This window comes from Monodelphis domestica, chromosome 5 (genome assembly GCF_027887165.1).
Source record: "Monodelphis domestica isolate mMonDom1 chromosome 5, mMonDom1.pri, whole genome shotgun sequence".
Lineage (NCBI taxonomy): Eukaryota > Metazoa > Chordata > Mammalia > Didelphimorphia > Didelphidae > Monodelphis > Monodelphis domestica.
In genome coordinates, this window is record NC_077231.1 from 111,931,152 (window position 1) to 111,954,265 (window position 23,114).

A 23,114-nucleotide genomic window follows, 5' to 3' on the forward strand; every position below is an offset into this window, starting at 1 on the left:
TAGGCCATAATGCCAACATGTTGTTCACAAATGAAGCAAGGAATATCATTAGAGAAATGTATGACCAAAAAGAGAGGTATGGTAGGAAAGATTAATAGTATTTTATTTTTTTAAAAAACAACACACTATTTAATAACATTCCACCTACCCAAAAAATTATGTTTTAGAAAAATTTCTCTAATTTCCAAAAATTCACTACTAATTTTGGCAGTAAATTTTGATACAATAACATAAAAGAAATAGCAATTCTTACAAAGAACCATTAACTGTAGAAACATACCACCAAGAGATAGGAAATGTATTCATTTTTTTAAAGATGGGCCTAAAGCCTATTTTTTAAAACTTTTTAAAGTATGAGTTTAACTCTAAAATTTATATGCATATGGACTTTTATTTTGCGCTTCATTTATTCATTTTGCTATCCTTTTTCAAGTATCAGACACTGATTTATAAAATGTTTTGAGACAATGATTAATTTTTTTTCGTTTTTATCAATTTTCTTAATTCTCAATAGCCAGTACTTACCATAATGCCCAATGCTTAACACAGTGCTTGAAACACAGTAGGTGCTTCATAAATGTTTAATAATGTAGTCAGGAAAGACCACTCTTTTTATTTTTATTTTAAAATATTTCCCCACATTTACATGATTCATGTTCTTTCTCTCTCCTCTCCCCCTGTCCCCACCTCAGAGCTGACAAGCAATTCCACTGGGTTATACAAATTATCATTTGAAACCTATTTCCCTATTATTCATTTTTGCTATAGAATGATCTTTTAAAGACTAAATCCCAAATCACATACCCATATATACATGTGATAAGTGATAAAGACCACTTTTTTTTAAAAAACTCATATCTTCTGTCTTGGAATCAATAGTATGTATTGGTTCCAAGGCAGAAGAGTGGTCAGGGCTAGGCAATGGTAGTCAAGTGACTAGCCCTGGGTCACGCAGCTAGGTAGTGTCTAAAACCAGATCTGAACCTAGGATTTCCCATCTCTAGGCCTGGCTCTCAATATATTGAGCCACCAAGCTGCCCCAGAAGACCACTCTTAAGACTCTCACTTGACAATTACTGCTCTGTGACCTTGTTCAAATGACAACTTCCAAGCTTAACTTTCTTCACCTGTAAAATGGGGATGTAATACCTACCTTGCTGTGTTACTGTGAGGTTCAACTAATACACAGCAAGAACTCTGCAAGTCATCATATGCTATATAAATGTCAACTATTCCAAAATCCTAACATTTAGTAAATACTTTAACATTATCTGTGACATTAAATGTATATTAATAGCATTAGCAAGAATTTGGACTTCAGTCATTTTTATATAGAAGAGTGATGAGATATTAAAAACTAATATGCTCCTTACAGGTAATGAGACAGCTCATAGTAATGACAAAGGAATTGGTGTGGTTTATGTTGTCATGTATTTTTATGAAAAACAAATACTATACTTTGGAAAAAAGAATGAAAAGAGAAATATTAAAAATATCTAAGAGCTACTTTAAGGAATCTGATATTTTATCATTAATACATTCTGAATTTCCTATTTCAGTTATCAAAGGGTCATTGTAGCTTAACAAACACAATCATCTCTACAAGAACTATTCTACCAGATTAATGACCATGGCTGCTCTGCCATTAAGATCTTTTTTCCAGTTAGTTACTTGGTACTTAACTTTTTATGGCACTTTTTTTTTCACATTATGCTCAGCAGTGCATGCAACACTACATTAGGGAATGCATAGTACTGGCCACATTCTGATTAGGTTTTTCATAACTATTTGTTTGGATTTAAATATCATATTAACTTTAGAAAATGAAATTAGTTCCATAAACATATTCTGTATTCATTTTAGTTTAGTAAGTTTGTAAGTTTAGTTAGTTTAGTAACTTTGCTCTCTATCATCAAAAATGGAGCTCGTCAACAGGTGCCAAGTTAGACTTAAAAACTGAGTAGGCAAGCAAAAATGGAAAGTTCTAAGTAGTTTAAATATTTGGATTCTGAAAACCAAAAGTAAAAGGGGAGGAAATTTTCAAAGCTTAAGATAAAAATTAAGATAAAATCCTTATCTTCTGAACAAGTTGTTTTAATCATTATTTAGGAGTTATTCTAATATAACTTGTTAAGAATTAAATTAAAGCTTTCTTTTTGTCTTTAAAAAAACATGTTTATTTACAACAAAATGATGCTGCTGGGGCAGCTAGGTGGCTCATTGGATAGTGCTAGGCCTGAGACAAGAAGTCCCTCTCTGTTCAAATTTGTCTTCAGACACTTCCTAGCTATGGGCAAGTCAGTTGACCTCTAACCTTTACTGCTCTTCTGCCTTGGAACTGATACTTAGTATTGATTCTAAGACAGAAGGCAAAGGCTTTAAAAAAAAATTAAAATGATGCTGTTAATATTTGGAAAAAAAAAAACCAAGGGTTGAAAAAAGTAAGATTATAAATATAGCCACCATTTCTGACCTTCAGTTTAGATAAGTGAATAAATATCACTTCCAGGGGGGGAAAAAACCCAAAGGAAAGGTAAAGGATCCTTCCAGAGAGTAGATTACCTTCAAATCTGTACAAATAAAGGAAAATATCTCTTAGCTTTTGTTTTTGCTTATAAATATGATAATATAGACAGATGAACTCTAACATTTCCACCCAATTGACAGTTTTGATTTTCCTTTTTTCTAGGAAATTTGATGAGAACTTTATGAAAAAAAAATTAACAACTAAATACATTATAGGCAGGTTCTGATCTAATTAACCAACTTCCAGGTATCTAACATGTTCTAACATCTAACAAAGTAAAATGAAACTTCTTTCTGTCTTTCATTGACATTCAATGAAGTTTTATCCCTTGACACCCTCATTCTAGCACCTTAGTTTCTTCTTTCACTCAATCATTACAGGACACGGTTTAGTGCCAGTGTAGTCAAACCAAAGGAGAAATGGGGGGCCCTGAACCATATAGAAGGATCCCTGTTGGCTTAGAGTTACTGACTTAGAGAACTACATATTAATATCACTTGTTTTTTATTATTTTTTAACTTATTTTGTCAAATATTTCCCAATTATATTAAAAAAAAACCACTTACCTTCTATCTTAAAATCAATAATGTGTATTAGTTCCAAGGCAGAAGAGCAGTAAGGACCAGGCAATGGGTATTAAGTGACTTGTCCCAGGGTCAACCCAATGAGGAAGTGTCCAAGGCCAAATCTGAACCCCAGGACCTTCGGTATCTGGTCCTGGCTCTCAATACACTGAGTTATCTAGCTGGTGGGGGGTGGGGCACATTACATTTTAATCTGGTTTGCATCATATTCAGGAGTTGAAGGCTGTTTGTTTAACACCTTTGCTTTAGTGAAGACACCAAGGAAGAATGGAAAGAATAGGCTCTAAAAACTCTCTTCTTCCCTAACCCTATTGGCATGCGCAAATCAGCCCTGGAGTCTCTTTAATCTCCCTTCTCCCACTACAGAATATATTTATCAGGCTCCAAAGAAGAATTGTTAGCAAGTTCAGTGAATACATATGAGCCTCTGAAATGCAAATAGATCTTATTCAAGGCTTCCAAGTGTGGAAGAGACCTCTTATCACTTAAGAGCTTCTCTTCCTTTCTAAGGTCCAAATTAATAAAGAAGAAAAGGTAATCTTTCTATCTCAAGATTTCTAATCTTGAAAATTCTTAGAAAGTCTAAAGGATTATTATATTCATTTCATAAACAGGAGGAAAAGGGCAAAGAATTTAATTAGTCAGTCAACAAACATTAAATTTGAGATACTGTGTCAAGTGCTTCAGATACAGAAAAAGGGAAAGAAAACAGTCCTTGCGCTCAACAACTAGCATTCCAAGGTCACTTCAGTATTTGATTCTTGAGGTTTTCTTGACAGAGTGGTTTGCCATTCCTTCTCCAGCTCTAGAAGAGGAATCTGAGGCAAACAGAATTAAGTGGCTTGCCTAGGGTCACAGAGCTAGTAAGTGTCAGATTTGACATTTAGTAAGAGGTCAGATTTGAACATAATTAGAGATGAGTCTTGGAAAGACTCCAGGCCCAGCACTCTATTCACTGTTGCCCTTACATTTCTACAACATGTAAATCAATAAGTACATACAGAACATACAGAGAGAATGTAGAAAATAATCTTTAGAGTAAATAAAAATACAAGTAGCTGAGGGTGGATGATCACCAAGAAAGGCCTCCTACAGAAGCTAGGATTTGAGCTAGGTCTTGAAGAAAAGTCCAGAGAATTAAAGAGGTAGGGAGGAGTGAGAGAACAGGATACTCCAGGTATAGGGAGAGCCAGTGCAAAGACACAGACATTGGAGATAAGTACACTGTGGGTCACTTATAGCAACTAGCCCATGGTAGATGCATCATAGGTGTCATGAAGGGAAATAAATTGTTAAGACTAAAAAGGGAGAGAAGATCAGGTTATAAAAAGTTTTAAATGCCAAATAGAGAAAGTATTTGATCTTGGATTTGACAAGAAAACATTGGAATTTGAGTAGTTAGACCTGCACTTTAAAAAAAAATCACTTTGATAGGTGTATGGTAGATAGATTTGAATGGAGAGGGATTTCAAGCAGGGAGATAAATAGTCTAGGTGAGATGATGAAGGCCTAATACAGGACAGTGGCTACCTGAGTAGAGAGAAGGGGACATATATAAGAAATGTTAAGGAATAAAGGATAAGTTTGTCCATGGATTAACTATGTGGGATGAGAGTAAAGAGTTAAGGATTAGACAGGTTGTGTGCCTAGGTGAATAAAAAGATAGTAATATCCTCAAGCTGAGAAGATGAATTTTGGGGTAAAGATAACGTTTTTTTTTTAGATGCCTATGAGACATACAGTTTACAGTATCCAAAAAATAGTTTAGAGGCACAGTATCTAGTCCTAACCACAGCTCTTTCACTTACTATCATTATTCTGAATAAATCACTTTGCTTCTTTGGATCTCAATTTCCCTGACTGTAGAACAAAGGAATCAGACTAGATAGACTCAAAGGTCTCTTCCACTTCTTGTTCTAAGCCTATTGATCAAATGTCAATAGGAAAAAAGTTATAAAACTATATTCTGTTTCCCAGCTGACCATGGAAGGAGAGATACGCTGGTCAAAGCAACATGTGGAAACAGCTGATAAGGAAGCAGGCAACTCAACCCTTCTCTACCTAACCAAGTCTTCAAGGCACAGTTCAAAGCACTTCTTATGTTTGAAATTTTCTGATGATTTGTATATTCATTTTTCCTCATTTACCTCAGAAGGATGTTATAAAGATCAAATAAGATATTTGCAAAGCACATGTTAATGTAGTGCCTGACACCTAGTAAGAACTTAGAAATCACTTGTTCTCTTTTCCTTTAATTCTCATTCTATTTTGTGTCTACCAGACACTAACACTACTTTCGACCATCTTATTCTGTAGTTGTTTCATATATAAAAAGTCTCATCTCTCACAAAAGACTATATTTTTATATTACTGAGACCAACTGGAACAATTCTAATTCACATATTCCATGCTCAAACTTTGAGAACTCATTGATGCTATTTTTATATATTTTACATCTAAACCTTTTAAAGCAATTGTCTACATAGAGCAGTTACACACACACACACACACACACACACACACACACACACACACACACACACACACACACACACAGTATACTACCTAAGGATGTCTTCTACCTATTTTAACCATCAGTAATACCACCTAAAAAGTAGACATTAAAAAGACCCCTGGCAAACAGCTATCACACATACATTATTCTCTCCTCTACAGAAGTTGAAATTCCTATTAAGGAAAAGTAGCTCATCTCTACTTTAGGGGGCAATCTCTGGTGATTCCAATAGCTGTGTCTAAAAATTTAAGACAGAAGATTAGCTAGATTACAATGACTTTTAAAAAATGATATTTGACTGCAAGAGGTAAAAGAGCAATGAAAGTGAGAGACTAATTAGAAAAGTATATCAATCTGAGGTTAGAAAAGCAAAAGGCTAGGATAGAAAATAATAATGCTTCCCAGTCATTTCCAAAAGCTGTCTGTATCTAATCCTCTTTTACACTACAGGCAGAATATGAAATCTGCCTCTGAGACCTTGAGCTCTGATAGGTGAATTTTCATCTAATCTTCCCAGAATCAGGCTACCATTCCACTTCAAGGTCACTTCCAAACCACTACCCCTCCCCCACACCTGCTTTTCAATTCTCTCTTTCCTTTCTGTGTAGTCTTCCTCAATTAGAATGTAAATTCCTCACAGGATAGAGGTACCTTGCTAGCAAAGTACCAGTATTCTCAGGGCTTAGCATAACAATGCCTGGCATATAGAAAGTGTTTAATAAATGCTGGGGGTGGGGGTGTCATAGTTACCTAGTAGTAAGTCTCTCGGTAACCGGGGATGGCTTGACTGTCTTTGTTCGATTTCATCTGTGATGTAGATGTGTGTGCACAAAGACACTTGTGCATGAAGGAGATTTAAGTGGAAAAGTCGATGCACAGAGACAGTCCCACTCTCTCAGCGTTGGAAGCCTGGGTCCAGTGGCATGAAAAATCGTTACATCTGGAGACTTCCTTGGCTGCATTGGATGGCCCTGTTGTCTTTTGTGCTCCAACACGCCCTAAGCACTCCATAGTGCTTTGCTGCGTTGCCCTCTCAGCCCTTGAACCTTCTTGTTGGTTTCTTCCACATGTTCCGCCGAAGCAGTCTTCACATGCTGGATGAGCAAAGCCCTGGTTCACCAGGGGTCAATGACCCAATGGCTACCCTCACAAGGTTTAGCAGGCCTGTTGAAGCTGTTGCCCGGGGTGTGGCCGCTGCTGCATGCTAGCAACTACTAGGAGTCACAAGTGAGAGCTGGGTGTCAGGTGAGGGTCAGAGGCTGGAAAGCTGCCAAGCTTCCCATGAAAAGGACCATCTTTTTTTAATACCATCATTCTACAAGTTTTCAATATGACAGTGATATATTGAAGGCAACAGTCTCCAAATATGATATGCATGGAATGCAATAGTCTCTGAACAAGAGCCAAATTTAAAAGGCCATCAAGAAAGATGAATAGTCTGGTCCATGGTGTGAGATGGCAGATGGACAGACAGAATTTTCTACTTTTATCCTCAAAATGTCAGAAGAAATTGAGGAAAGCCACAGCAAGTTAGGGGGACCTCTGTGACAACTTTATGGAAGAATATGATAAAAAATCAGAGAATGAGAAGACAGTAATGAGTTGTAAAGTGCATATATAGAAGGAACTTCCAAACTGATGAAATCAGATTCATCTGAGCATTTTGTACTGACAACTCCATTTTTTCTTATGTTGTTAAACATATCAAAATGCAGTTTCTTTCTCTGGTTCAAAAAAAGGGAGGGCTTTAGAAATAAACTGAATTCTTAAACATCTCCTTCAAGATTTTTATTTTTAGCTGTGTGACCCTGGGCAAGTCACTTGACCCCCATTGCCTAGCCCTTACTACTCTTCTGCCTTGGAGCCAATACACAGTATTGACTCCAAGACGGAAGGTAAGGGTTTAAAAAAAAAAAAAGATTTTTATTTTTAACACATTATACAACAATGATACTATAAGACTTGAAAAAGGTTAAACTGGATTCTCTGTTTAAAAGGCAAACAAATATGTAATAAAGTCTAGAAAAATTCTTAACTTCTTTTTAATTGGCACCTTGGGGGTGGAGTCAAGATGGTGGCTTAGAAGCAGCAAAAGTCCATTCGTCTGTGAAAATCCTTCCACACCAATCAAAAACAAAGTGCTTCAAGGGGGACAGAAAACCAAATCCAACAAGAAGACAGACCTGAGGGGCCCTCCTGCTTGATTCAACTTAGAAGGTAAGCAGAGAAGGTTGAATTCTCAGGTTTAAGGAAAAGAAGTAAGGTCCCAGGGCCCTTCCCCACCTACTACACTTAGACTTGGGTGGTTGGTGGAATATCAGGGCTAGGACTCTAACCAGGATGGAGGGCCTTGAAGTTATCACAACTATAGGAAGCTCAGGGCTCTGACCCCAGCTGGCAAGGAGGCAGCTGGAGGAGAAAAGTGGAGAAGAGGGTAGGCTAGTCTCAGCCTTCAGCCACTACACCTCCATCTTGAAGCCTCTGCCTCTGGAAGTTTTGGCCTCAAGGCACATCCAGCTCTGCCAATTAGCTCAATTGACTTAATCCAGTTTATTGATAGTGCAGAGAAGAAGCCTCCAGAGGGCAGAGGGGCTCAGTCTCATGGAGGTGGCAGAAAACCAGAGAAACAAGGGTGCAGAGTGGACAGAGAGCCAGGCTTTACAACAGGACAGAGTCATGGTTCTGTTCTGCTCAATCCAACCTGAAAGCCTCTGCTGGAAGCTGGGGAAGATCTGGCCTTAGGGCACATTAATACAACTTCTCAGTTCCATCAACCTAATACAATTAAATCTGCTGAGCAGAGAAGAAGCCCCTTCAGGGCAGAAAAGCCCACAATCACATATCCAGCAAATAAACAGAGGAGCAAGAATACAACCAATAAGGAGGAAAAAATATGAGCAAACAACAAAAAAGAAATTTCAATTAACAGCTTCTATTCAGGTAATGAACAAAGAATAAATGGAACAGAGAAGAACCAAGAAATACCAAACAAAAACTCAGGAACTCCAGCAAATTGGACCCAGGCTCTGGAAGAACCCAAAACACAATTCAAAAAACAATTAAGAGAGGTTGAAGAAAACTGGGAAAAGGTTTTAAAAAACAAAATAGGTCATCTGGAAACAGAGGCACATGAACTAAAACAAGAAAATCGTGTCTTAAAAGCCCAAATTGACCAGCTTGAAAATGAAGCAAAGAAGGTAAAGGATAAAAACAATGACCTACAAGGAAAAATAGATCAAAAAGAAAAGGAGGTTCAAAATGTCAGAGATGAAATTCAGTCTTTAAAAATCAAAATTGAACGATTAGAAGTGAATGACTTCACAAGGCAGCAGGAATCTATAAAATAAAATCAAAAGAATGAAAAATTTGAGAAAAATATTCAACACTTCATTGATAAAACAACAGAACTGGAAAATAGATCCAAGAGAGACAATTTAAAAAGTATTGGTCTACCAGAAAATCATGACCAAAGAAAAAATCTGGACATCATTTTACATGAAATTACTCAAGAAAACTGCCCTAATATTCTTGAACAAGAGGGCAGAGATTGAAAAAATCCACAGATCAACTCCTGCATTAAATCCTCAATTGACAATGCCCAGGAATGTTATAGCCAAGTTCAAGAACTTCCAAACCAAGAAAAAGATATTACCAGTTGTGAAAAAGAAACAATTTAGATATCATGGGGTATTACACATTAATACACAGTATTGATTCTAAGACAGAAGGGTAAGGGTTTTAAAAAAAGGGAGTTTCTTTTAATCTTGAAATGTTTCTCCTAGGAACCAAGCCAAAAATAAATAAGGTTCAACAGTTCATTCAATGCTTATTTGATTCTTTATCAACATTTCCAAAACTGAATTAATTATCTTTCTCCCCAAAGCCAGCTCAATTTGAAAAACTTCACTGTTTCCCTAAAGGGTACCCACTTATCAATCAGGTTTGTAACAACAGTTTTATTCTTTAATTCTTTTTTACTTCACATATCCAATCAGATGTCAAATCGAATAGCTTCTACCTCTCTATTTCATATATTACTTTCTTTCTATATACATGTCCATTAACCTGCTAATAACCTCAGAGGGATTACTACACAGCCTAACTCATCCCTATTTTAAATATTTTTAGTATATCCTTCATATAGCTTACCAAAGTGATTTCACTAAAATGCAGGTCTGATCATGCCACTCATCCTCTATTAAAATTCAATAGCTTCCAAATGTCCCTGAGATCAAGTATAAGTTCCACTGTTCAGTTTTTAAAGTCTTTTATAAGTTAGCCCAAATCAACCTTTCCAATATTTTTCATTATTCCCCCTTCTTACACTTTATGTTTTAGTCATTACTGTTCCTCACACATGACACTCATCTCTTGATTCCACATCTTTGTACTGGCTGTTCCCAGTGCCTTCAAAGCACTCTCGTCTTATGTCCAGATCTTACAATATCTTTACTTCTAAACTCTGCTCAAGTAATACTTTCTATATGAAGGCTCTCCTAATCTACCCAGCTGATTTTGTATGAACTGTATACTGTACTTATTTATGCACATATTACTCAAAAATATGTAAACTCTTTAAAAAGGCAGACAAATTCTCCCTCTTATCTCTGTCTCTCTAGCACTTAACACATGGTAGACATTTAATAAATGTTTGTTGATTAATTGATGTATTGAACATGCTGTCCTGGATATTTCAAGAAAGGGCTCCTTCCAAATTCAAGAAACAATTTAAACAAATTTTTGCTAAATAATTTTGATGAACTTATATCCCCAAATAGCAAGCATTCCAAGGCAAGGTATGATTTAGAATTCTTTCCCAAATATCAGAAAACATCTGATGCAGAGTCAAGAGAAACAAAGCAAACTAAATTGCTCAAATGATTAAAAAAAACCACACAGATCAAGATGCCAGGAAAATCAGAAATCATCTGCCAAACTTAGCTAAGATATGAAAGTTTTCTTCAAATGACTGCTATAAATAAAGTAAGAAGCACAAATATCAGTGTCAGGTTCAGTAACATTATTTCAACGGTTCACAGAAGAGTTACAGTTAAACAAAAATGCCACACTGAGATGCAGAATTAACAGTGCAATTTTACAATGCTAAAAGAGAAAAAGGCAGATGACAACTGAGAAATATTGGAAACTATCATATATTATAATTAAGATTCCCTGAGCCAATGGAATACTGAATTTAGCAATTTGTACAAGTATCCAGATTAAATACCTCTAAGTATTTAAACAATGTAAAAAGTAGGCGAAGTAGGCTATCTTTACTACATACGAATGTTTACTGAGCCTTGATATACACAGCATTTTGTAACAGGATAGCAAATTTACCTGTTTATTTACTTGGCAGTTTTCATCTTTCTGTATTTCAATGAATTTGTGATCTCAACAGTGTGGATACCCATTTCACCTGTGTAAATTGTCACCTATCTACCTTTTCTTATCTCATATGGATTTTTTATCTATAGGCCTTCTTATGAGTTCTAAAAACTAATGATTAATGTGTATGTATGCAGAGGAAGGGAAAGTAGATAAAAGAGTGAGAGAATTTTACAGTCTAAAAGTCTTCCAGTGTTTCTTTTCAAGAGCTTTTTCAGTTCCCAAACCAGTGAGATATTACATAGCTTCAGAGATAGGTCTATAGCTTCAGGCATAGCTAGATTTCAGCTAACATCTAACTGAAGAATTCTGTGGAAAATGCATTGACTTAAAACACTGTAGCATTCATTTAAATGTGGTATTTTGCCTATTCAGTTGTCCTTTGTTAAAAATTGCAAACAATTTTTTTGTCTGAATTTGTTTAAATACTTCCTAAGTGCAGAGCTCAGTCCACTTTTTTCCTCCTATCTTTTTTTCCCCTTATGGCAATTAGGGTTAAATGACTTGCCCAGGGTCACACAGCTAAAAGTATCTTGGGCCAAATTTGAACCCAGAACTTCCAACGGACAGGCATTCTATTCATCCTGCTACCTAGCTGCACTCTGTCCCCATGTTTTTCTCCTCCCTCTCCCCCATTTGTTTTTTTTCCCTTATTTTTTTATGTCACCAATGATAAAACACAATATTTAAGTATTCAATATTTACTGAATGGGTGAATGTGCACCATATAGAACAGGTAGCATTTTCCTTACAACTTAAGAGGTTTATCACCCCTGTTGTCTCTACAGAATGTAAGTTCCTTGAAGAGACTTTTATTTTTCCCTCAAATTTCCTAATGCTTTTGCACATGATAAGCTCTTAATATTCCTATTTTACAGATGAGAAAACTGGCTCAGAAAGGCTAAATGACCTGCCCAAGGTCACAGCTATTAAATGGTAAGTTGGGTCTGTCTCTAAATCCAGTGTGTGTACATACACCCACACAAAAAATTAAAGTACTCTGCAAACATTCCTGGGGAGGGAATCTTCAGGTTTTCAATCCTACAGAAATACTGACTGAAGAGATGATGTTGCTAATCCCAATTACCTAAAAGAAAGAAAAGGAGCTAAAGCTAGATAACAATAAGAATACTTAGTGCTTTCAATAAGAACTGGCAAATACAATTTAATGGTGCCTTTAAAAAAGGAGAAAGATAAAAACATGCAAGCTATGAATTTCAAAACTATTCCACCCTAATCAGACTATTCTTTAGAAGATCTGATTTAGTTATTTCCTGATCAATAACAATAGAGATACTTGGAATAACAGAATCAGGTCTTAGAAACTACATTTCTCCTCCCTTCTTAGTTTAACAAGATTAGGAAGGTCTGCATCAAAACTCAAGAAATAATTATCTGAGAAAATGGCCTTCAACAGACATATGCAAAAAAAGGACAGACCTCTGGGCTGTCCTAAGTCAAGCTTGAGCCACCATTGGCACATGTGAGACGCAGGAAGTGAGGTAGAGAACAGGCTCTGGAGTTCTCATGACTTCCTGTAGAGAGGGCTAGAGTTCAGTTCAATCCTGGAGCTTGAGCTTGGAGGAGCCCCGCAGACAGCTTCTCTTCAGATCAGTCATGTGAGTGATAAAGACTGACTCCCTTCTCTGCCTTGGCTCTCCAAGGCCTTAACGCCCGCTTTGGCTCAGCCTGAGCCAGAGTGGTTCTGAGTTAAACTCCTTTCCTTCTCTCCCTCTAATATTTTCTTCCTCCTGTTGTAATTAAATCACCATAAAAATTTGGCAGCTACTTGGGTATTTTATTTTTGGGGATTTCCCTTGGCAACCATTTAAATTTAGATTTTTTTCAGTCTCAACCATAATTTCACCCTTTACAAAGCAGACAGCTAGGTGACTAAGTGGATGGAGAATCAGGCCTAGGGAGCCAGTGGGAGGGGGAGTGGTGGTCCTAGGGTTCACTTAACCCCAGTCGCCTACTTCTTATTGCTCTTCCATCTTGGAACTGATGCTTAGTATGAATTCTAAGAGGGAAAGGGTTAAAAAACAAACATGCAAGCAAAGATCTATGCAAAGAGATACAAAATGGAAAAAAAAATCACTAAAACCACAAGTGTACATATTGACTTCAATACATAGATAAAAAAACAAAGACAAAAGTAGTAGAACTTCAAATAAGTCTGGAAGAGACCAAAAAACATGGTTCTTTTGGCTTTACTGTCAAATAGCCTTTTAATAATGTTTTATCCCCTAAATTTGTATATTGATATTTTTGGTTGACAAGTTTAAAAAGAAGAAAAATTCAAAGTTTACTCCCATGTAATATTGCAACTTGTTTTTTTTTTAATAGTCAGCTAATAAACTATTGTTGGACATTACTTTTCAATCACAAAATACCTTTATTACAAAACTGATTATTTCATTTCATATGTAGGACCAGGCAGTATCAAAAGTAGAAATGTGAGTGTAGTATGTTATATCTCATGATTAATAGGAGTATCAATCTAAGGAGAGTAAGAATTGCTTGAGAACCTAGAGGAATAAATAAGGTGTGGTACATGAATATAATGTTCATGACTCATATAACATTCTTCTCCCTTAAGTCAGAACTAAAACAGCACTCTGCTAAAAGCAATTTGATTGTCAAAGATCTTTTTACAGAAAAGAAAAATGAAGATTTAAAATAATTTTAAAAGTAATAATTACAATTAGAACACAATTGAAATATCAACTTGATATCCTTTCTAAATTATAATCATAATGTAAAAATTGCTTCTAATTCAGATCAAGTATTATTCCTTCAATCCTTACTAAAATATTGTACAATGTAACTATATAACAAAAATAACTATTTTGGTAGCAAGCAAAGTAACAAAGTGACTTGCTTCATATGAAGCATTTTGTATAATTGCCAAAGAAAGAGTACATTTTCTATGTTATTTACTTCCCCAATGTGTGTTATTAGATCACAACTATGCTCACCAAATAATTTGGCAGATTCAAAAAACTACTATTGACTGCTAAGTTAAAGGGGAAAAAACTAAATTTTTATCTTTAATAGGCACAACTTATAGTAGTACTTCAAATTGAAAAAAGAAAACATATTTCAAGATACACTTTTTATTTACAATAGAATTCTTCTCACATGCTTATTACATTAACAAGTTAAAGTAGTTGTATAAACAATACTATAAGGTCTGAGTACCCTAGAATTCTGATATATAATAACTACATAAATCAAGGTAGCCGGCAGTTTGTCAAATTTCAAGTTAAAAGCTGAATTGCTAAGATGTGCACTGCATATGAATCAAACATGTTAAAGGTATTAATGAAAGGAATTACAAAAGGAAAGAATTAAAGTTTTAAAGGAAGTCAAGCAAAGTTATTGCAGCTCCTTTTTACAGCATTTAGGGTTAACAAAATAGTCTTCTAAATGCTACCTACATTCATCTGATAAAATGACAAAGTTACTAACTATATTCCTACTTTATAAAATCTGGCATGTGCAAAAAGGATGGAACTTTTTTATGAGTTTTCTTTTCAGAGGTCCAATATACTTGGAAGAAAAAAAAGCTCATCAGAAATAACTAAAGAATTTAAATTCCTTAAAGCAAGACCATATTTGAGCTGTCAAGTGGCTGTGTTTTTTATGTGAAAGTACATACTATGCACAGTGAAAGTACTTAAAACTTATTTTAAGAGGGGCAGACTCTAAGAAATATGTATAGAAGAATGAAGGTTGACTAGAAGAGAAACATTTAAATACTTCTATTAAAGATCTATCTCAGGGGCAGCTAGGTGGCTCAGTAGATTGAGCCAAGTCCAGAGACAAGAGGTCCTGTGTTCAAATCTGATCTCAGATTCCACCTACTTACCTATGTGACCCTTGGTCAAGTGACTTAACTATCCTTGCCTAGCCCTTACCACTCTTCTGCTTTAGAATCAATAGCTAGTATTGATTCTAAGATGGAAGGTAAGGGTTTAAAAAAAAATCTATCTCCATAGAGATCAGTCTCCAGGCAATCTCCAACCTCATAAGGTTGTATCAAATGTGATATTTGTACAAGTGCTTAGCACAGCATGGCACAAGTAGGCCTAGGATTCTATTTAGCTGCATGTAAATGAAGAAGAGATGTTGTAAAGGTAGAAAAGATAAGATTTGGAAATGTATTAGAATTGTTCAAATAAAATTGTTTTTTCATGTAATTGAAAAGGAAAATAAAAGGAATATTAAGTTTAAAAAACATTTTAAAATATAAAATAGGGATAATAATAGCACCTAACTTACAGGGTTGTTGTAAGAATCAGGAGATAATATTTGCAAAGTGCTCAGCACAGTGCCTGGCACATAGGCATTATAGAAATACTAGTTGTTATTATTAATTATAATAAATATTTGTGCATTTTTTAAAAACTAAATGAAATATTTCTTTGACATAAACCTGAATTTTCAAACGTAGATTATTCAAACACTGAATGTGAAAAGACCTGGATTCTCTAATTAAACATTCCATTCCTATTTAATAGATTTGCTATTCCATGCTTTAAAGAAACTATTCCACCCCTTCTCATCTTTCCTTAAGCTGCCCTCAGTATCCATCTCCATCTGCCCCCTTACCTGAAGATCTTACTTCAAACTTTGCTGAAAAACTAAGACCATTCATTGAAAGCTCTCCCTTTCCTCCTCTTCCTCATCTCTTTATCATTTAGATAAAACCATTCATAATTCTTAAAGAGTTCTACATCTTGCCATCTAGCTGCAATTTTAATGTAAAGTTAAATAAAACTAAATTAGGCTACAGAGAAAACTTTTCTAAATTACTACCATATTATTGTTGAAAATAACTGCCAGGAGTAGTCAATAGCAAAGAAGAGCTTCAGAATTAAACAGAGCTATAGAGCAAATAACATGGGTCTTCTCCAAAAATTTTTTTTCAAAAACCTCATTAATATAATAAAAAATCAAATAACAAGGAAGCAACACAGTAGAGAAAAAGTACTAACTCTGGAGTCAGCTAATCTGGATTTAAATCCCACCTCTGACACTATCTCTAGGACCTTTAAACAAGTTACTTAACTTCCCTCAGTTTCCTTATTTGTAAAAAAAGGAGGTTGGATTAGATGGCTTCTAAGATCCCTTCCAGTTCTACTTCTATGATAGTATAGTTAAAAGCACTAAAACTAGCAGTAAAGAAGTCAAAATCTAGATACACTACAGTTGGCTCTAATATAGTGAATAATCCAAAGAAAATTGCACACTAGTTCTTTTACATAGAAAAAAAAAAAAACAAAAACCCTCTGTGTAAGGACCACTAAACCCTGGGAACTAAGTAATAAATGAGGTTGCTTGTGCCTAAAGAATGATTCTGAATCCATAGGTGCCAACAAGGGAAAAAAGACCCAATAAGAGGCATGGAGTAGTGATTGATGATGTCCAATTTAAAGGGTACTTGACTATATAAAAAAATAGAGCTCTGTCAATATATCCAACAGTCTTTCAGGATTTGCCAAACCTAATCATTCCTACCACATTCCTGATATTTCCCTGGCACAAAGAAACTTAAAAGAAAAAAGACTCTAGATATCACTACTAAGGATTAAGAGGTCTAGAGTATGAAACTGAAGACCTGAGGTGAATAGGTGATCTTTTAATAACTACTGCTACCAATCAAAAGCAGAGGCTTTAAAAGAGAAAGGTGAATTTGGTAAATGAATAAATGGTTGAAGAAAATGAGGAATTTAGGAAACATCATAGGTTTGATATAAAGGCATGAAATGATAAGTGATGGAGGTCTTCAGTTATTTGTCTCAGTCAAAAGCAGAAAATTTGATAATGTTATCCTTTGAAAAGTGGAGGAAACACTGAGAGAACTACAATCCTAGATTCAATGCTTATAAAGAGGGGAAAAATGTGTTCTTTTAATGAAAATGATGGGATCCTTTCTGACGGGGTGGTTTGGAGTGGAAGTGACTGTTCCATCTAGGAACCTATGATACTGCTGTATATATATACATATATATATATATACACACATATATGAATAAATTCTGGACACAGTTTTACAAGCTCCCTAGAGTGAGGAGAGCAAGTTAATTCAAGAGGCATTAAGTTCCTAAGTGTCAGTTAATGTGCTAAGTACTTAGAATTACAAAGAAAGGGAAAAATAGTCCTGATTTCAAAGAGCTCACAAACTAATGAAGGAAACAACATGCATAGAAGTATGTACAAAATATATATGTATATATACACACATATATGTGACAAATTGAAGATCATCTGAGGGAAGGCAGCAGAATGAAGTTCGGAAATGAGGAAAGATTTACTGTAAAAGGTAGGATTTTGACTGACTTGAAGAAATCCAGGACTGAAGTACAGCCAATAAAAATGGTTTATCAAGAGATGTGTAGAAAAGTGTGCAAAAAGTCTGAGAAGTCCAGCATTAATGGATCCCAGAATAAGTGGAAGTGATTAAAGGTTAAGAAAACTGGAAAGATAGACAGATACCAAGTTATAAAGGGCTTTGAATACCAAACAGAGGATTTTATACTTGATCCTATAGCCACTAGTTTACTGACTTAGATGGTGGGGTAAAGAAAACAGAGGACAGGAGAAGAGAGGAAAGAAGACGGTGAAAGGGAATAACACAGTTAGATATGCCTTTAGAAATAGCAATTTGGCAACTGAACAGAAGATTGGCAATAGTTGATGAGGGATTCCAAAGGGTTCACAGAAAGGATATGTAGAATCCCATGTCCAAAAATTATAAACTGGAGTCAGTTAAGAAGGGATAGGAAATTCAAAGATAAAATTCTTAAGATAAAAATAATCTCAGTGAAGAAGAGTTGCCTAAAGAGACTAATGTGACCACATATGAATTTAAAATTGAAATAAAATATGCAAAAGATGAAAGAAAGGGCAGATAATAAATACAAAAGCACAACACCAGGAATGCTAGTGTTTAGAATGATATGGAAAACTAAAAACAAAGCATTTGGGTTTGGGTTTTTTTTTTGTTGTTGTTGTTGTTTTAGAAACTCAAAAAAGGTTTAGTTCTGCTCCTGGGAATGGATGAGACAATGATTAGCAGTCAATAAGAGTTAATGTAGAGCTACTTAACTTTTATTCTGTTTCTTTTTCTCTGCCAGTAGGAATAATTTTTGAAATTAAAAGATAAAACTAAAAAAAGATTAATAGGTAATTGTTAAAAAAGAAAGCACTAGTTGTCCCTAATGAGCTCATAAGTCTGCACCTCTCTCCTGAGCACTAAAATTGTAAAAACTCCAACTACTCATTAGACAGATGCTTCATACACATCTCAAAATCAAATAGAATCATTATCTTTCCCTGCAAATTCACTCTTCCTCCTCATTTACCTATTTCTGTTGAGGGCACCACAATTCCTTCATTCAGTCAGATTTACAAACCTAGGAATTATCACTGATTCTTCCTTCTCTTTTACTGCTTCTCCCTCTCAAACTCCACCCCCATCCAATCAGTCTTATGGATCTTAGGTCTTCAACATTTCTCCTATCTACTCTTCTCTCTACTTATTCTATCCACCTTTAACATCATCATCTCTTGCCTGCACAAACAGCTGGGAGTCTCTTCCTGACTTTGGTTTCTGCCTGTCTACATTTTATCCTTCACACACAGCTGCCAAATTGGCAGTCCAAAAGCCCAAGTCTGACAATGCTGCTCTTTTGCTCAAGAAGTTTCAAGGACTCTCCATTGTCTGTAGAATAAAATACAAACTCATGTTTAGTATTTATGGCCCCATACCATCTAATTCCAGCCTATCTTTGCAGACAGATTATCCATTACCCTCCTTTACTATGCATTCTAGACAAACTGTCCTACTTATTATGCCATATATACAACTTCTGTCTCTGGGCCTTTGCACAAACTGCCTAGAATGCTTTCCCTTTTCATCTCAATATCTTGGAATCCCTAGTACCTACCAAGGTCTTGCTCAAAGTCCATTTCTTTCAAGAGGCCTTTCCTGATGGCACCCAGTTGTTACTGTTTCCTCCCATCAAATCACTGTATTTACTTAGCTAATCCCCAATACTTACTTGTGAACAAACTGATTCCCCTTTACTAGATAAAAAAGTTCCTAAAGGGCAGGAACTATATCACTTTTATATCATTAACATCTAGTACAATATTTGACATTCTGTAACAAATTTAGAGCTGAGCAAGGCATTAATACCATCCAATGAACTTTGGGAACTAATCACTTCTGAGCTGAGAAAACTGAAGGGTTACTGAAGGACTAAAGAAAGGGTAAATATTGTACTGATATGCATAAGAATAGAATAGTCTGCAAACTACAGACCAACAGTCAGCTTGAATTCCTAGGAAAATAATAAAATATTACCAAAAGAATTGATTAATGAACATCTAGAAACAGAAACAGTGATCACAAAGAGCTAGAAGTGTGCATTGTATTTTCATAAAAAGCCAAGATTTAAAATTTTGTTTGAGAAAAACTCCAGAGAAAGAAGCTCTCCAACTCCTTGAATGCAGAGAATGAAATATTTGGAGAAAGATGACTACAGAAACCTACACTGCATCAAGGAGATCCAGAATGAATTTTTGGGTGCAACTGATTGAATTGAAGAGGGTTGAACATTTTTGTGAAGGTACACTCTTATGCCAAAGGGGAATGCCCCCTAATTGGCTTTTTGTCAATGCACCTAGCAAACACTGGTTTTTATTTCTCTCTCTTCTATTTCCCTCTTATCTCTAACTATTGTAGTTTCCTCTTAGAAGGTACAATATTGTATGCACCTGTCATTAGAAAATTTTTAGGGGTACAAGATGATTATGTCAAATGATCAATTGGGGAGACTAGTCTCCCAAAAGATCACAGGGAGAATTGTGAAGATTAACCCCCTGCTCAATTTTAGATTTAATCACCAGAAGTGTAGGCACCCCACTTACACTTGAGTGGGGGAGGCCTGTGACCCATGTGTACAGTAGTAGGTGACAAATCAGAATCGACTGACTGCCTCCTGGGCAGTCCTAAGCAAAGCTTTAGCTGTAATTGGTACACATAAAATGGAAGGAAGTCACAGGAAGTGATGAAAAGGAATGGTCTTTAAAAATGCCAAGAACTTCCTGTGAAAAAGTCTTTTGCCTTCAACTTGACCTTGGAGGAGCTCTGACTGAGGAACTTGGACTGCTTCTAATTTTCCCTTAGAACTACCACCCGAAGTGAATGAAAAAGATCAACTCCTTTCCTGGATTTTCTGAAGGGACTAGCCTCAGGAGAGGCCTAACCTCTTGAGAGAGGCTCCCTGTGTCCCCAGATCCTGGCTCAAGGTTGAGGCCCCTCCAGCTATGGATTAATTAGCCCTGCCTGGGTTGAGCCAGAGGTCAGAGCAAAATACTTAGTGTGTAGGCTAGATATCTTATCCTATCCTCTCTCTGATTTTCTTACTTTCACTCTTTCTATATTTTATAAATAAATTGCTAAAAAAAATTCATTTTGGAATTTATTAAATTCCTGGCAACCTACTCTTAAATAATCTAGTCCAACCTTTTATATTAACCCCTTTCATTCTGGTCCTTACAAGTGCTTCATCAGGAATAGACCATACCAAACTAAATTCATATTCTTTTTTTCTGAGAAGATTGATAAACTAGTGAATTAAAGTAATGCTTTAGAGACAATCATTCTTATGGAACAAGATATAATGTTGAGGTAAATTAAAATCTGCTAGAATGATCAGAGAGAAAAGGTCATCAGTAATGATTAGATATCTAGCACATAGTATTTAAAAAATTCTTGATGACTTACTGATGTCAACTTGAAATCAGGTCTCTATTTGAGTGCCCTAGGGATCTATACTTGGCCTTATGTGGTTTAATATTTTTGGCAAAGCTTTGGACAAAAGCATAGATGGCATGCTTATCAAAATTGCAGATAATTTTGATATTATCAAAGCTCAGCAAATATCAGCAAAGATATCAGCAAAGCTCAGAGGAATAGTTAGTATATTGGGTAAGAGTAAGGTCTTGTGTTCAGAATCTAAAATGATAAAACTGAACAGGGGAAAATATAATAAAATTTTCCAGGTTTTGGATGGAGTACTACTCTTATTGATGAGATTATTGATATGAAAATGTATATATAAAGTCTCAATCTCAATTTTTAAAAAAATCTAAATTTGAAATGTATTATCAAGATACATGGCTAGATAGTCTGATAAAAAAAAGCTGGAGGTTTTTGCGAACAGCAAGCTCAATGAGTTAACTGTTATATGGCAAACAAAAAAAACTAAAAGCAAACTGCAATTAGAGAGGTACAGTATCCAGAGATAGGAAGGTAATAGTCCTACTGTGCTGTGGTCCATTATCTAGAGACTATGTTCATCCCTGAACACAACATTTTGTCATTGATAAGAGATGGTGGAGAGGGTCTAAATGATGACAATCAATTAGTAAAAGAGCTCAAGATCATACCATATGAATATCAGTTGACGGAACTGGAAGAGTCTTAGCTTAAATAAGAGAAGGGAAACAAGGGGTACTATGAGTCCTCAGGTATTTAAAGAGCTGTCAATTGGAAGAGGTTCCAAAAGTGCAGAGTCAAGAATGGATCAATGTTGCAGAGAGAAATTCAGACTTAATGGCAAAATTTAGAGTATTTTGAGAGTAAATAAAAAGAGCTGTCCAAAAAAGCAGAATGAACTGTCAATGGAAGTACTGGGTATCTCCCTCACTTGATCTTCAAGCATAGAGTAAATAGCAATTTGTCAGGTTGTAGAAGCTGTTTTTCAGCTACAGGATAAGTGATAGAATACTGGACTCAGCATCAGGAAGATGAGGTGAAATTCCTACTCTAATATCTATGTGATCACAAAAAAGTTTCAGTATCTCTTGAGCTGCAGGCAATTCTTTCAATATAAATCAAGAGAGAGGGTTCAATCTGCACTGATTAAATGGAGAGTTTATCCTTAGAAATTCACTATTATAAGTAAATTTAGTTTAGGTCTTAATTGGTTCATCTTGCTGAAATATTAGTTTCTAAGGAACTTCTCTCTACAGTTAGGAATTTATTTTCATCTAATATATGATAGTTTTGTATTTACTACATATCTTTTGGCTCAAGGGTTTCGCATTTGTCAATAGCAGTTTCAAAATATAAATCAAAAACTTAATTTACAAGCTGCTGTTAACTAATAGCTATTTTCATAATCTAATGTTATTTGACCCACTTCACTACTTCATTAAGATCTGAATGACTAACAGGGCATTTTTCATAAGTAGTTTGGATAATATGACTCAGCAAACACTCAAGCTTCTTCCAGCATCTTATGCCACCATCAGAACATCTCCCAATAAAGACAGAACTAGTGAACTTGTGCTGAAAAACTAAGAGGAGTTTTAAATAATGGTATCAGACCAATACTAGTAATTACATGGCTTAAACATTATTAAACAAATTCTTATGCATCCTACTAGTTCCAGAGCACTTAACTGGAAAAGGAGAGTGACAGGTGGAGGAAACTTTTAAAAGTTAATTATTACTTTTGTATTACATGCATGTAAGATAGCCAGGTAGCATATAGCTATTAAGTGGCTTTCACGTTTAGGATACCAACTAGGAATCCAAATATAAAGACATAGCAAGCTCTGTGTCTTCGGAATTGAGACCTAATTTTGAAAGACGGCACATTTGACCTATTGCAACTCATCAGTGGTAAACAGTACTGTAGAGTTCAAATAGGACAAAAGTTTTGAAGAAAATCTTGTACCTTCCGGTGATGCATCTATCTTTTTAGTCCTAAAAATTGGAACGTTTCACTAATTCACACACAAAAAGTCCCTGCCACTAATACCGGTATCGTTAGTAATACAAGTCAGGGTTTGTAAACCATACTTGTGCCACTGCCTAGCTATTTGCAAATCCTTCATTTACCAATTCCTATGTTCTCTCCAAGCACCATCAACTAGTCTTAATTCATGTCTTTCAAAACTCGATTTCCACTGTCTACAGCAATCTAAAGTCTCTACTGGGAGAAAGGGGAAAATATGGATGAGTGGTATACAAAATACAACTTCACAAGTTGGCACGATTGCCCTCAAAATGTTAAGA

At 35.4% G+C, this 23,114-nt stretch overlaps 1 protein-coding gene across 20 annotated transcripts in view; it reads right to left on the minus strand.

Annotated features, from left to right (window-relative positions):
- The window catches only part of WNK1 (WNK lysine deficient protein kinase 1), a 183,080-nt gene that overhangs the window by 159,111 nt on the left and 855 nt on the right, over positions 1–23,114 (minus strand). The gene's annotated exons all lie outside the window — the stretch shown is intronic.